General features: G+C 47.6%; 1 long non-coding RNA gene across 1 annotated transcript in view; it reads right to left on the reverse strand.

Moving 5' to 3' along the window:
- Positions 3,396–13,816, reverse strand: part of LOC102182550 — a 29,173-nt gene continuing 18,752 nt past the window's right edge. Inside the window, exons 2-3 of the long non-coding RNA XR_310987.3 lie at positions 6,173–6,243; positions 3,396–4,601 (exon numbers count right to left, since the gene is read on the reverse strand). This is a non-coding gene — a long non-coding RNA (uncharacterized LOC102182550). The remainder of the gene's footprint in view (positions 4,602–6,172; positions 6,244–13,816) is intronic.

Consider the following 13,816-nt stretch of genomic DNA (forward strand, 5'->3'; position numbering starts at 1 on the left):
TTTAATCTTTTTCTTCTTGTTTCAGAGAGCTGTTTGGGATTTTTCAGTCTATCAGGGTCATCGTTTTCAAACATCTATTAGTGCCAATACTGTACTCGCCTGAGAGGCTCAGTTAATAAAGATTTCTGGTTGATAGCTGGAGTGGACTTCTGCACTCTTCTTTGAATGTGGCTTTGGGTTGGGAGAGGGAGAAGGGAGAGGCCACTGACTCCAGTATTCTGGCCTGGAGAATTCCGCTGACCGTATATAGTCCATGGGGTCGCAAAGAGTCGGACAGGACTGAGCGACTTTTCACTTCACTTCAACTATAACTACACTGAATGCACTTTTAAAATATCATTTTACAAACCATACATACACTCACATTTTCCCTCTCCTTTCCAAACACCTTGCCCTCAGCTATTTAATAAAAAAAGAAATATAATACTGTTTCCTTTTCTTTGCATTATCTCCTCTCAGCAACCTCTCCAACACGAGCTGCAGCCGTGACTGAGCTTCCCTAATCCGTGCTGTTCCTTTCTGATGTCCACAGTCATTTTCTAAGTCTAACTTTTTTTTCATTTTTGCAAGGTGTATTAAATTGGGGATGGGTGCTATTACCTGAACTGGTCGTTCTGGATTTCTTAGTGGTTTCCTAAGAACAGGTAAGGGTAGTCACTCAAGAGATATTTCCTTTGTGCCCAAGTGCAATAAGCCAGCAGCGTGTTTTTCTATTGTTAGTTGAAATGAGAATTAATTTTCGAAAGTCCTATAGTCAGCTTAGTCCATCGTAACCTGCTGTTGACCTTAGTGGTGGAGGATCTAAGGGCTTGAATGTTAAAATTAGAACTGACTTTGAGTACTGGCCTTATTTACCATCTGGGCACCTTATTTTTATTTAACAAACACTTATACAGCATTTACTATGTGCCAAGCACTCTTGTAAGCTTTTTATAAACATTTGCTCGGCTAATCCTCAGAGTAGTGTTATTATTATATAACGCTATTATAAAGTGTTATTATTATCCTTACTTTACAGATGAGGAATCCGACACACGGAGATGTGAAGCAGTCTGCCACTTAATGAGCAGGAGTTGACGCTTGCCTCTGGAGCACGTCCCCTATTAGGTGGGAGCTCTTTTTCTACAACCATCAGCTTGCAACCTAGGCCAAGTCCTTCGGCAGCGCTGGGGGCATGTGAAGGGTGTGAGACCAGGCAGCAGGGAAGACAGGGCCTTCCACGCATGCAAAGTCAAAGAGCAAAGCCAGAGGGAAGGGAGAGTTCACGGGCTGCCGCACCCCTCACATCCCCGTGTAGCGCAACGCAGCACGTCTCCAGCACCTTCTTACAACTCCCTTCACAGTTCCAGGGCCCTACCATTTCCGTTTCCTTGAACTGCATCTAGACATGACTCTGGTCCCCACCAGCTTCTGACCTCATTACTCATTCTGTTTACAGCGTGGCCTCACCCTTCAGGCTGCTCTGATTTCCCAGATAGGAATTTGGCTGCCCTCGTTGACTATGATTCAGATTTTCGCCCCAGCCACATTGCACCAGCCCTCCTGTGTACACAGCCCCTCTGGTTAGACTGGTACCCTGACATCACCCTCCTTCTCCGTCCCTCCCTGAAACCCCTGTCATGGGTAAGGCAGGGCTCTAGGACTCTCTCCACTCCAGAGAGCGGAGGCAGGGTTAGGAAGCCCTGGAATGGAATGTAGGGGGAAATCACTGAAGGGTTTGCAGCTGAGGAGGGTTAAGGTGAGGAGGAGGGCTTCTGAGGAAGGTGAGGAGGCCAAGCAGAACACAAGGGAAGGCCGGAGGCAGGGGCGTCCGTGAACAGATAGGGCGATAGACGAGGAAGGCCTGAGGTGCCGTGCCCGGTGGATATGGGAGACACATGACCTCACAGCCTTGGTCATTGCCTGGATGTGAAGGGCAGGAGGGTGGGGAGGCTCAGGCACACTGATTTTCCCAGGTTTCTCATCGGAAGCTTCTGAAAGCTGATGCCTCAACCCAGCGTAACGAGGTAGTTGTGAAGCAGAAGAACCTAGAACAGTGCCTGGTGAGGTTTCTTTTTTTGCGCGTGGGGAAGGGGGTGGGTTGTGCTGCATGGCATGCAGGATCTCATTTCCTGGACCGGGGACTGAACCTGTGCCCCCTGCGGTGGAAGTATACCGAGTCCTAACCGCTGGTCTGCCAGGGAACTCCCAGTGCCTGGTAATCGATTATAGATTCAAGCAGTGTTTACAACGGCGTCCCTGGAGGTCCAGAGGTTAAGGAGTTCCATTCCTGGTGGTCCAGTGGGTTATGAGTCCGCCAGTGCAGGGGACATGAGCTCCATCCCTAATCCAGAAAGATCTCGCATACTGCCGAGCAGCGAAGCCCCTGAGCCACAACTGCTGAAGCTCGCGGCAGTGCCCTAGAGCCCAGGGTCTGCAACAAGAGAGAGTACCTGCTCGCTGCAACTAGAGAAAGTTCGCAGGCAGCAAAGAACCCCCAGCAAGCGCAGCCAAAAAATAAATAAATAATTTTTTTTTAAAGAAAGGATTAAAGCTTTGCTATGAAATGAAGGGGAAAAAATGTTGACAGAATATATTTCTGTTGGATCTCCAGATACTGTAATTTAAATATTAATGTCCCATGGAGAGAGAAAACCAAGAGCCTTGAACACATCTGTCTTAAGGGAAAGAGGAAGAACTGATGGGAAGAGGCTGAGGAGGGCTAAGCGGGGAAGGAAGTGTTTCCTGTTTGAGTGCACCTGTTTGGGACACTGAGAGAGGAGCCCAGAAGCAAAGCCCATGTTTACCTTTATTGCAGTTCATCTAGAACTTCCCTGTGTCAGGAGAGGTGAGGATGGGGGGTACCAACGCAGAGGGAGAGGCAGGGTCGACAGCCGACTGATCTAGGGGACAGCCTTCAGTCAATCACTGATGCAGGAATCTGGGAGGCGCTGAGGGTGCCCCAGAGGGAGACCCACAGAGAGCAGCGGGTGGGACTGGGGGGGACAGTGAGCCTCGCTGAGCAGGCCATGGCAGTGGTTGCCATTCTTTCCAGATCTGTCCCTTACAGCTGAAGCAGACAGCTAGCCTGTGGTCCCTCCCAACTCTAGAGAAATCCGCTGCTATCTGATTACTCAGTTATTTCAGCCTCCTCCTCCTGCGTCACTTCATTTTCCATCGGCTGTCTCCTTGCCGTCACCCAGTTAATCCTTCTCTCTTACCCATGGTAACTTTTCCTTTTCATCTCTCTCTTCTCCCTAGAAACTTTGGCTGGAATATAAAATGGTCCTCCAAAGAGGGAAGACTCATTTTTTTTTTAATGTTTTGTCTGTGTTTGATCACATACACGTTACGTGATCACATGTGTGTTTGATCACATATGTCTCATCTTTTAACCCTAAAGTATGAATTGTTGGGAACCCAAGGACTGTGTCAGGCTCCGAGAAGGTGTTGTATTAATGAATACGCTGAGTCTTCCCTATAGATCACACTTTGATTGATGGAGACAATAGTCCCAGTAGTCACCATTTATTTGTCCCGTGCTAGGTGCTGTGTTAATTGCTTTCTCTTCGTTCTCACTGAATCCTCACAGCGACTCTGTCAATCACACATCAGCCTATCCCCATTGGACAAATAAGGAAATTATGTGTCCAGTTAAAGCTGTGAGGGTTGGTTCCAAGCTGACATTTATTGAGCATTCACTACACTCCAGGGTCTGTACCCATGCTTCATAGTGAATCCTCAAATACCATGAGGTAATTATTCTTAGGATCCTCATCTTCTAGGTCAGGAAGATGGCTCCAGGAGGTTAAATAACTTGGAAATATCACACTGCCAGGAAGCAGTGGAGCCAAGCTTGTCACTGTGGGACTCGTCTCTGCTCTTTGACCATTGAATTTAGTTGCTGAAATACCAAAAGAACCTCTGTGCAATTTGGTTTTACCCCTGCAGTGATCCCGGGGAAAGATCCTCGGGACAGCATTGTACTGATGTTACGAGGTAAACTGTCTACAGAGAAGCCTGGTGGCAGGAGAGGGCTGGGAGGACGAAGTGGTTAATGTCTGAGAAAGGAAGTGCAGAAGCAGCGAGTGGAGTCAGCACTGCCTCTGTGCGTGTCCTGGAAATGCAAACAGCCCTCAGCTTGGCTTCCCCGGGGCTGGCCCCGGGTGGCTGGCGGCAAGCCTGCTGGAAGGGAAGCCCCAGCCGAGGGAGCAGCCGAGGGACCCTGGAGCCGTGGCTTCCCTCTCTCTGACCTTTAGCTTGCGCTGATGAATTGGCAGCAACTGTGTGACATCAGGGAGACATTTTCTTCTCCGTGAGCTCAGAGCTTCCATTTAAAAATTCCTCGGTCACAAGACGGGGGTTGCAGAAGCCCGGGCACACTTGTGGGGGCGGCAGGTGATTGTGCACTTGCTCCAAATCTTCCGCAAGTCTGCGTAATCCCAGGGATTCCGGGCAGCCTTGGGGACGGCCATGTAAGGTGCGATGGCTGGCCTGATTTATCCTGTCGCGCTGCCAGCTCCTAGGGGCCCTGCAGGGACTGGCCACACCAGGCAGGCGCCTGGGAGCTACCGGCCTCCTCTGGCAGTTTCTTCCGTGTGCCCGATTTCTTGTCCTTACCCCTGCCGAAAACGAGCACTGGGTTAAAATTAAGTGAGTTCAAGTGTTCTCCAAGCATGTTTTTTGCTTGACTTGTGTGTCTGAGATGGAGTATGTATGTGTGGGTGTATTGGCGGGGGGGGGGGGGGGCAGTGAGTAATCTGACCTCTAAAATTTCAGAGTGATAGAGGGGAATCATTATTTTAATACAGCAAAGATCGGAGTTGAAGGGAACTTAGAAATCTAAATACTTCAAGCCACCATTTTACAGAAGAGGAAACTAAGCTCAGAGAGGGAAAGTGACTTGCCCGTAGCTTCACATCTCATTAGGGGCAGGGGCAGGACTAAGAACCGTGTCCTTGGGCAAATTAATCTTTCTCTGGGCCTCAGTCCCTTCACTGATGAAACGACACAGTGGGATTTGATGATGTTCAAGATTTCCTCCAGATCTTAAAATGTTAAGCCATATTTGGGTGACTCTCCCAGGCTCCCTGGGGGATCCTAGCGGAGCAGGGTCCTAAACAAGGCCGGATGCATGCTAGGAAGGTGGGAATGGTTAAATGACTTTGGGCCAGGTGATCTCATCACCTCTAATACCACCTCTCCCTTCAGTCCCTCCCCTTGCCCTTGTCTGGAGACCAGCATTTGTCCTCCAGCAGCCACCCTCCCTTTCCAACCCACAGACATACATATTCTCTGATTTCTGCTAATTTACTGGACCAGTGTTACTCCAGCTCACGTGTGTGTAGCTTTTCTACTGCCTTTCATTGAGGCATCACTCACTGAGCAAAGGACTCCATACTTCACATTTAATCCCATTCCCTCCATCCTCTGATTTAGGTTATCTCGTTATGTTGTTGATAAAATCAAGGTTCCCTACTTGCACATTCCAGTAGCTAGTAAGTGGTGAATCTCTAAAGTGACTCAAGTCTGACTAGAGCTTCATTTCTTATATTACCCCTCCAGCATGGCCCACCCCACACCCCCTAACATTACCTCTCTGGCTGCCCTGAGGCTCTGACTGTGGCCTCTAAGTTCACCTGGATATGATAGGTGCTAACAAGACTAAGGTCATTGGTGGGACTTCCCTGGTGGTTCAGTGGCTAAGACTCTGCTCTCAATGCAGGGGCCAGGGTTTGACTCCTGGTCAGGGAAATAGATCCCACATGCCATAGCTAAAGATCCTGCTTGCCAAAACTTAAGACCCGGCACAGTCTAATTAATTAATTAAAGAGATTAAAGTTATTGGCTTTATTCTTGTAAAGACGTAATCTTTGTCCTATATCAAAACCACAGACTGTATGTACCCTTGAATTTGACCCGTTGTCTCACAATGAATAGTTGGGATTGGGGCTCAGTGTAGAGAAGAGTGAGGATCCTTCATATCTTTTTGTTGGACAAAAATCCGAGTAAACAGTTATCATTTTGTTCCTCTGATCTTTCTAGGAGCTAAAGAGAATGGAAGCCCAACGAGTCATTATCATTGATAAATTACGTCACACGGATTGATTTTGTAAAAGTTTCCTAGAGTGGCAGTTGGGGCACTCCTGTATAACTGAATTCTGTAGTTTGGGTATTAAAACTATCTTCTGACCTCGATGAGTCATGTTCCTGTGGCATCTCCAGCTGACCAGCAGGTCACATGAGGTGGTGTGGACTCAGCAGCTGAAAATGCAATAATACTCTGTTAGGCTCCAGGGATCCTCTAGGAGTGGTGATTCTTCTCAAACAAGTGTTGGCAAGAGGCTGAGGGTTGAGAGGCTCGGTGGGTAGGTGGGTGTGAACTATGCTGGTGCCCTCAGGGACAAGCCATTCTTTTGTGCATTCTTTGTTCATTCCTTCCCTAAACACCTACTAAGCACCCTAATGGGCAGGTTAGATCTGGGACTGCATTGGCCACTGAGAATTCCAAAACTGATAATCAAGAAGTTAACATTCTAACTGGAGGCTACCATGTACACGAGCAGTACTATACAATGTGAGAACTACCATCAGAGCACTGTGGTCTCTTAATGGAGGAATAGCTTTGCTCGGCTGGGGGGGGGGGGGTGGGCGTGGGGGGGGGGGCTGCTCAAGGAAGCTGTCCTCTGAACCGAATCCTTAGATATGAGGAGAGGACAGTACATTCCAGACCCAGAGAGGAGCTGGAGCAAAGTGCAAAGGCTGGTGTGAGCACACCTGGCTCAGGGGGTTGGAGCAGGTTCCACAGAGAGCCACGTAGTCTTTTTATGCAAAGAACAGCTTTTGCAGGTGTCAGCCTATCTCATCCCCATCAGCAAAGCTAACATGTATAGAACCGACTGTGTGCCAGGCAGTCTGCATAGTGCCTTCCTCAACTCTTTTCTTTTTTTTCTTTTTTCAAAAATTAATTCATTTTTAAACTGGAGGCTAATTCAATTCTTTTTTAATACAAGAACTCTAAGAGGTAGGTATTATTCACACCATTATTCAGTTCAGTTCAGTCGCTCAGTCGTGTCCAACTCTTTGCGACTCCATGAATCGCAGCACGCCAGGCCTCCCTGTCCCTCACCGTCTCCCGGAGTGCACTCAGACTCACGTCCATCGAGTCCGTGATGCCATCCAGCCATCTCATCCTGGGTTGTCCCCTTCTGCTCCTGCCCCCAATCCCTCCCAGCATCAGAGTCTTTTCCAATGAGTCAACTCTTCGCATGAGGTGGCCAAAGTACTGGAGCTTCAGCTTTAGCATCATTCCTTCCAAAGAAATCCCAGGACTGATCTCCTTCAGAATGGACTGGTTGGATCTCCTTGCAGTCCAAGGGACTCTCAAGAGTCTTCTCCAACACCACAGTTCAAACGTATCAATTCTTCGGCACTCAGCCTTCTTCACAGTCCAACTCTTACACCCATACATGACCACTGGAAAAACCATAGCCTTGACTAGACGGACCTTAGTCGGCAAAGTAATGTCTCTGCTTTTGAATATACTATCTAGGTTGGTCATAACTTTTCTTCCAAGGAGTAAGCGTCTTTTAATTTCATGGCTGCAGTCACCATCTGCAGTGATTTTGGAGCCCCCCCAAAAAAAGTCTGACACTGTTTCTACTGTTTCTCCATCTATTTCCCATGAAGTGATGGGACCAGATGCCATGATCTTCGTTTTCTGAATGTTGAGCTTTAAGCCAACTTTTTCACTCTCCTCTTTCACTTTCATCAAGAGGCTTTTTAGTTCCTCTTCACACCATTATTACAGGTGAGAAAACAGGCTTAGAGTTCTCTCTACAAGGGAACTAACCCAGGTTAGGAAGCATCTGTGATTGAGGGGGCACTTTTTTCTTATCCCTGGTGGCTCAATCGGTAAAGAAACTGTCTGCAAGGCAGGAGACCATGATTCAATCCCTGAGTCGGGAAGATTCCCAGGAGAAGGGAATGGCAACCCACTCCAGTATTCTTGCCTGGAGAATTCCATGGACAGAGGAGCCTGGTGGGCTACAGTCCATGGGGTTGCAAAGAGTCAGACACGACTGAGCAACTAACACTTTTTTCTTAAGTGTACATGCACATCCAGGCCACCACCTGTCCAAAGGGGCACTCTTGGTGTGTGCCCAATACACAGCAAGGCCAAACAAGCCAAAATGGAGTTTGGGGCAGAGAAAGTTTATTGCAGGGAGTATGGCCCAAGCCCAACAAAGCTCTTAGTTCCCTGAAGGATTTTGGCAAAGCATTTTTAAAATCCAGGTGAGCCGGGAGTGGGTTGAAGGGTATGTGATCAGCTTGTGCACAGTTCTCTGATTGGCTGATGATGAAGTAACAGGGTGGTATCACAGGGGTTAACATTATCAGTCCTTAGGCTCCAGGAGGCCTAGGGCTATGTATATGCTCCTGGTTATCAAGAACTTAACATGTTCCATTTGGTGGGGGGTTTCCACATCTGTAAAACAACTCAGGGAATGTGCATCAACTACTGTTATCTAGGTACTTCAGAGAGCAGATTGAAGGCAGGAGGAGAAGGGGACGGCAGAGGATGAAATGGATGGATGACATCACCAACTCAATGGACATGAGTTTGAGCAAGCTTCGGGAGTTGGTGATGGGCAGGGAAGCCTGACTTGCTGCAGTTCATGGAGTCCCAAAGAGTGGGACAGGACAGAGTGACTGAACTGAAAGCAGAGGAGGTGGGGGAAGGCCTATCCTGGGAAGGCCCGGTTCAGTCCTCTGTTACACTGGGAGGTCACCCATTTGGCCTTGACCTATCTCTCCACAGTGTTCCAGCAAGTCATTTCTGCATAAACCAAAACAAGCCTGAAGTTTCATTTGTTACTTTTTTCCATGAGAAATTGAAACTCAAAGAAGAACCAAAACATAAGCATAAGAGTCTATTGTGCCCCTGCTACTGCTCTAGGCGTATGCCTTAAGACCACGTTGGCAAAGCTGTGGTTATTATAGGAAAGTGGTCTTTTAAATATGTATGTAGGGGGAGGGTTCAATGGGGAGGCCTACAGATGGATGTTAGGTAGGTTCAGATTTTGGAGAGCTTTAAATGCCATTTAGGTAGTTGGAATTTCATCTTGCGGTGATGTGAAGAAAAAGGGGAGGGAGAGGGTGCCTGCTGTGCCCAGGCACTCAGCTAGCATACACCTCTTCACAGCCCAACTTGGTGAGCAGTGAAAGTTTTTGAGTGGAGCTTGGATACACTCAGTTTAAGAAGGTAAACCTGTATTGGATGCCTGATAAATTGGAAGGAAACGGTTTAGCAGTGGAGATTCCATTGGTGAAGGGATAGTAAAATCTGGGGCTGAGGGATGGGAAATTAGTGCCTGAGTTATGGTGATGGTGATAATGAACCGAAAAGGGACATTAATTTATAAAGATGCCAACACAGGAGAAACGATTTTATAAATAAATTCTGATTCTGAAACATTTAAAAAATAAAATCAATTTTCCAAATTTGATTCTTAGATATTTGTTGTTTTCTTTCTTCCTTTAAAAAAAAATTTTACTGTGGACCCCATTTGCATGGCTACAATACATTCTCTTGCAAATCTTTTCTTTGAGTCCACTTGTTGCCTGCACCTGAAAGAAACTCACATACAAGCTTGCATCTGAGTCTAAACTTAGCCCCCTACCGACTTGGAGAAGAATCTAAACTTGGCAAAATGCCTCCATCTCTCTTCCAGCAGCAGTCTTAAATTCTCTTCCTCCACCCCCCACCCCCCAACTAATGAACTATATCTAATAGCCTCTCTTTAGAGAGTCCTTTGAGAAAGAGATGGCGTTTGTTTTTGACCTCATTATCCATTTCAGCCTGTCCTTGATGAAAATAATCGCCCCTTAGGCAGGTACATTCCTCACATGCCGCTCTCGGCTGGCGGCTGAGACGTTGTTAACCCCGGCGACCATGGGAAAATGCTGCTGTCGGCCTCCGAGAGTCTAAAGGGAGTTGGCACAAGATAACAAGGGGTGAAGAGGTCAGAGTGGAAGCCCCTTTCATCTTTTCAGGCTGTTTCCAACCCAGACAAAGGATGCCGTCCAGGGGTGCAAGGCCCACGCGGCTTTATTTTACGGTCTGGCTCTGGAAGGGGGTTGGGAGGGCTTTGCTGTATCTGGATATTGTTTTGGAGGCGAATGCCTGGGTCCCGGGAAGTCCTCGACTCCTAGGGGAATGCTAAGTGGAAGGAAGGGCAGGCAGCCCCCGCGTCGGCGGAAGAGACCACCCAGCTCCTCAAAGCCAGAGTGTGAAGGGTTTGAATGGAATGAGCTGTCCTGCAGGATTTACCATTCAGAGACAGTGAGATTAAGGGTGTGAGGCTGCTTAGCGGCTTCGCATCGCGGTGGCTCCTGGATTTGCAGCAGGAGAGGAAAGGGCGGGGATGAGGATAGGGAGGTGGGAGGTGTGTCCGGGGAGGGGGGCGGTGAAGATAGGGGGTGGGTGAGGGGCGTGGTGGCAGCAGGGGGCGTCGGCGTTGGATGGAGAGGTGAAGGCAGGATCCAGATTTCCTCCAAGCTTGTTCACTCACTCGCTTTGTGACTTTGAGCAAGTCACTTGTCCTTTTTGTGAAATGAAGCGACTGGAAGGATACCAGAAGCTCCTCAAGAGACTGCATTGGAATAACCGGGGTTCCGCTGCCCCACCTCCTGCCCCATAGGCTTTTTCAGCTTGCTTCATTGATTGATTGTGCTTTCAGTAATTGAAAGTCAGCTAGTCTCACCAAAATCCCCCCTCCCCGCTCCCCCAAACCCCATACAATAATGATTGGGGTGGGTTTCCCTTTGAACTGATTTCTAATATATATACTGTGTATGTGTGTCTGTGTCTGTGTGTGTTAGTTGCTCAGTTGTGTCCAACTCTTTGCAACCTGCCAGGCTCCTCTGTCCATGGAATTCTCCATGGCAAGAATTCTGGAGTGGGTAGCTGCTGTTCCCTTCTCCAGGGGATCTTCTCAACCCAGGGATCAAATGCAGGTCTCTGTATTACAGGCAGATTCTCTATGATCTGGGCCACTGGGGAAGCCCATATATACTATATATAATATATACTTAACTCTCCATAGTACGCCTACAATTTTGCGTCGTGGTTTTCTTCCCCCAGTAAATTCGTGGTGCTGGATATCTTTTGTTTGCCCCTGCAGATTTTCTCCCAGTAGCCTGCACCCTGCTCTGTGTCCCTAGAAGGCTGTTGTGTGCTCCTTTGCCCTCCTCTGGCTTCTGACTGGTTTCCTGTCTGCCTCACTCCCTTCCAGACCCCTGCTGTCTAGCTGAGTCCCTCTATCAAAGGCACAGGTCCTGTCTGTGCGCCTTCTCCACGTTCCAGTGGGCCCCACTTACCCCTTCAGGTCAAGCCTGGAAGTAGACACAGCTCCCTCTGCTTTTCCAGTGCTGCCCAAGCTTTTGTAATTACCCCTTCATTCAACTCTCTTCAAATTTTCCAGTTTTGGGTGTGTCAGTTTTCCTGCTGAGACTGTCAGGGAATATATATTATTAGTACTTTCCAGATTCCTACACATAATCTGTGTGGACTATAGCTTCATAGCAGTGTGTTGAGTAGATATATATTGCTGTGTTGTTCAGTTGCTAAGTTGTGTCTGACCCTGTGACCTCATGAACAGGAGCACGCCAGGCTCCTCTGTCCTCCCAGAGTCTGCTCAGATTCTTGTCCATTGAGTCAGTAATGCTATCTAATCATCTTGTCCTCTGCTGCCCCTTCTTTGGCCTTCAGTCTTTCCCAACATCAGGGTCTTTTCCAAAGAGCTCTTGGCATCAGGTAGACAAAGTTTTGGAGCTTCAGCTTCAGCAGCAGTCCTTCCAGTGAATATTCAGGGTTGATTTCCTTTAGGATAAACCTGTTTGATCTCCTTGCAGTCCAAGGGACTCTCTCAAGAGTCCTCCAGCACTGCAATTTGAAAGCATCAATTCTTTTGAAAGCATCATTCAGCCTTCTTTATGGTCCAACTCACACCCATCTGTAACTACTGGAAAAATCATAGCTTTGACTATACGAACCTTTGTTGGCAAAATGATCTCTCTCCTTTGTAATACGCTATCTAGGTATATTATAGCTTTCCTTGAAGGAGCAAGCGTCTTTTAATTTCATGGCTGCAGTTACCATCCACAGTGATTTTGGAGCCCATATATGGTGTATATACATATACCATGCTTAATTTGAACTGTGGTGTTGGAGAAGACTCTTGAGAGTCCCTTGGACTGCAAGGAGATCCAACTAGTCCATTCTAGAGGAGATCAATCTTGGGTGTTCTTTGGAAGGACTGATGCTAAAGCTGAAATTCCAATACTTTGGCCACCTCATGCGAAGAGTTGACTCAGTGGAAAAGACTCTGATGGGAGGGATTGGGGGCAGGAGGAGAAGGGGACGACAGAGGATGAGATGGCTGGATGGCATCACCGACTCGATGGACGTGAGTTTGGATGAACTCTGGGAGTTGGTGATGGACAGGGAGGCCTGGCGTGCTGCGATTCATGGGGTCGCAAAGAGTTGGACACGACTGAGCGACTGAACTGAACTGAACTGATTCCCTTATTTAATATGCTTCCTGTTTCTTCAGTATCAAAATCTCAGTGAACTACTCCCCAGACAAGAAACCATGGTTTCCTTTCTTTTTTAAAAAAATTTTTTTATTTATTTGTATTTGCTTGCACTGGGTCTTCTCGGGCTTTCTCTAGTTGCAGGGAGCAGGAGCTACTCTTTGTTTCGGTGCATGGAGAGAGAAGCGCTGCGTTGTCTTGTTGCAGAGCACAAGCTCTAGGGTGTGCGGGCTTCAGTACTTGTGGTGCGGGGGCTTTAGTTGCAAATTACTAAGTAATACAGCTAGAAATTCAAAGACAGAGGAGGGATGGAGATGAGGGATGGTTAGTTCGAAGAGGCCTGCTGGCAGGCAGGTCTCAGGATCAGGCTGTCTAATTGTCACCCTGGTTGATTTATCATTGTCCAAAAGTGGGCCTGATCTGATTTCGTTTGATTAGTATATAAAATGAGAATGCCAGTTTAGCTTACAAAGAGGAGAATGTCTATCAGCTACATCTGAACCTTTGCGTCAATGTGTCCGGCATGTTATGTCCAAGCAGAAGCCAGGTGGTAAATGGAGTAATATTTGGGGAACACCAATTTTTCTGCAAGGAATGATCAGATGACTTGAAAGCTTAAGGGCACCAGGCTGGCTATCCAAACTCACTCATCCACAGTAGGGATGACCTTGCCTGTGGGCCTTAATATTCCAAGTCTGCTGGCCAAGACTCCCTTTCTCAAGCCCTGATAGAGCTCAGGTGTGCACTGTCAACTTAAACCTTTGTTAAGCTGCCTTCCCTTGCCCTTTCCTTTAAGGGATGATTTACAATCAACAACCTGCACAAAAATCCTGTTAAATTGTTAAATCTTGTTAAATGCAGATTTGGATTTAGTAGGTCTGGGGTGGGGCCTGGGTGTTTGCAGTTTTAAGGGATGCCAAAATACCTTCAACCTAGTCTTGTAAGCCACTGAGTCCTTCAAAAGAATGTCTTTCTCATCTCTACTCTAATCCCCATTTCTTGGTAATTTATAATGTAATATTCAGATAGGCAATGTTTCAGACCCTGGATGAGGAGCTGGCACTTTGTGGTAACTCCCTAAAGCATCAGAGGGAGAGCTCTGAGCAGGTGGGACCCCCACCTGGGGGTGGAAGGACTGAAGGTTGACTGGCTCCAGCTTCGTGGTCTCTTGCTACTTCTCATCACCCAGAAGTTGCAGACCAGCGACTCACCCTTCACTTTCATTTAAAGCAGGAAAATC

Source organism: Capra hircus, chromosome 23 (assembly GCF_001704415.2).
Source record: "Capra hircus breed San Clemente chromosome 23, ASM170441v1, whole genome shotgun sequence".
In the NCBI taxonomy this organism is placed as follows: Eukaryota; Metazoa; Chordata; class Mammalia; order Artiodactyla; family Bovidae; genus Capra; species Capra hircus.